Here is a 2,643-nt window from a genome sequence, read left to right as displayed (position 1 = left end):
CGCCAGTCTGGTGCCCCTTTCTGGCGTTAAACGCCCAGAATGGTGCCAGACTGGGCGTTAAACGCCCAGCAGCTAGCATTACTGGCGTTTGAACGCCAGCTTCTTCTCCTCCAGGGTGTGCTGCTTTTCTTCCTGTTTTTCATTCTGTTTTGCTTTTTTTCATTGTTGTTGTGACTTCTTATGATCATCATCTACAAAAAAGATAAAATAACAAAGAAAATAATTAATTATAAAACATTGGGTTGCCTCCCAACAAGCGCTTCTTTAATGTCATTAGCTTGACAGAGGGCTCTCATGGAGCCTCAGAAATGCTCAGAACCGTGTTGAAACCTCCCAACACCAAACTTAGAGTTTGAATGTGGGGTTTCAACACCAAACTTAGAGTTTGGTTGTAGCCTCCCAACACCAAACTTAGAGTTTGACTGTGGGGGCTCTGTTTGGCTCTGTTTTGAGCGGAGCTCTTCATGCTTCCTCTCCATGATGATAGAGGGATGTCCTTGGGCCTTAAACACCAAGGATTCTTCATTCACTTGAATGATTAACTCTCCTCTATCAACATCAATCACAGCCTTTGCTGTGGCTAGGAAGGATCTGCCAAGGATGATGGATTCATCCATGCACTTCCCAGTCTCTAGGACTATGAAATCAGTAGGAATGTACTGGTCTTCAACTTTAACCAGAACATCCTCTACAAGTCCATGGGCTTGTTTTCTTGAGTTGTCTGCCATCTCTAATGAGATTCTTGCAGCTTGCACCTCAAAGATCCCTAATTTCTCCATTACAGAGAGGGGCATGAGGTTTACACTTGACCTAAGTCACACAAGGCCTTCTTGAAGGTCATGGTGCCTATGGTACAAGGTATAGAAAACTTCCCAGGATCCTGCCTCTTTTGAGGCAGTTTCTGCCTAGACAAGTCATCCAGTTCTTTGGTGAGCAAAGGTGGTTCATCCTCCCAAGTCTCATTTCCAAATAACTTGTCATTTAGCTTCATGATTGCTCCAAGGTATTTAGCAACTTGCTCTTCAGTAACATACTCATCCTCTTCAGAGGAAGAATACTCATCAGAGCTCATGAATGGCAGAAGTAAGTCCAATGGAATCTCTATAGTTTCATTTTGAGCCTCAGATTCCCAAGGTTCCTCATTGAGGAACTCAGAGGAGAGTGGTGCACGCCCACTGGGGTCTTTCTTAGTGGCGTCTTCTTCCTCTCTTTCCTCTCCATATTCGGCCATGTTGATGGCCTTGCACTCTCCTTTTGGATTTTCTTCTGTATTACTTAGGAGAGTACTAGGAGGGAGTTCAGTAACTTTCTTGCTCAGCTGACCCACTTGTCCTTCCAAATTTCTGATGGAGGACCTTGTTTCATTCATGAAACTTTGAGTGGTCTTTATTAGATCAGAGACCATTGTTGCTAAGTCAGAAGTATTCTGCTTAGAACTCTCTGTCTGTTGCTGAGAAGATGATGGAAAAGGCTTGCCATTGCTAAACCTGTTTCTTCCACCATTATTGTTATTGAAACCTTGTTGAGGTCTCTCTTGATTCTTCCATGAGAGATTTGGGTGATTTCTCCATGAAGAATTGTAGGTATTTCCATAGGGTTCTCCTAGGTAATTCACCTCTTCCATGGAAGGGTTCTCAGGATCATAAGCTTCTTCCTCAGATGAAGCATCCTTTGTACTGTTTGGTGCATTTTGCATTCCAGACAGACTTTGAGAAATCAAATTGACTTGTTGAGTCAATATTTTATTCTGAGCCAATATGGCATTCAGAGTGTCAATCTCAAGAACTCCTTTCTTCTGACTAGTCCCATTATTCACAGGATTTCTTTCAGAAGTGTACATGAATTGGTTATTTGCAACCATTTCAATCAATTCTTGAGCTTCTGCAGGCGTCTTCTTCAGATGAAGAGATCCTCCAGCAGAGCTATCCAAGGACATCTTAGATAGTTCAGAGAGACCATCATAGAAAATACCTATGATGCCCATTCAGAAAGCATGTCTGAAGGACATCTTCTGATTAATTGTTTGTATCTTTCCCAAGCTTCATAGAGGGATTCTCCATCCTTCTATCTGAAGGTTTGGACTTCCACTCTAAGCTTACTCCATCTTTGTGGTGGAAAGAACTTTGCCAAGAAGGCATTGACTAGCTTTTCCCAAGAGTCCAGGCTTTCTTTAGGTTGAGAATCCAACCATATTCTAGCTCTGTCTCTTACAGCAAAAGGGAATAGCATCAGTCTATAGACCTCAGGGTTAACCCCATTAGTCTTGACTGTGTCACAGATTTGCAAGAATTCAGCTAAAAACTGATGAGGATCTTCCATTGGAAATCCATGGAACTTGCAATTCTGTTGCATTAGAGAAACTAATTGAGGCTTAAGCTCAAAGTTGTTTGCTCCAATGGCAGGGATAGAGATGCTTCTCCCATAGAAGTCGGGAGTAGGTGCAGTAAAGTCACCCAGCACCTTCCTTGCATTGTTGGCATTGTTGTTGTTTTCGGCTGCCATGGGTTCTTCATTGAAGAATTCGGTCAGGTGCTCTAAAGAGAGTTGTGCTTTGGCTTCTCTTAGCTTTCGCTTCAAGGTTCTCTCAGGTTCAGGGTCAGCTTCAACAAGAATGCCTTTGTCTCTGCTCCTGCTCATATGAAA

Source organism: Arachis stenosperma, chromosome 1 (assembly GCF_014773155.1).
Source record: "Arachis stenosperma cultivar V10309 chromosome 1, arast.V10309.gnm1.PFL2, whole genome shotgun sequence".
NCBI lineage: Eukaryota > Viridiplantae > Streptophyta > Magnoliopsida > Fabales > Fabaceae > Arachis > Arachis stenosperma.
Note: the sequence above shows the minus strand (reverse complement) of the source record.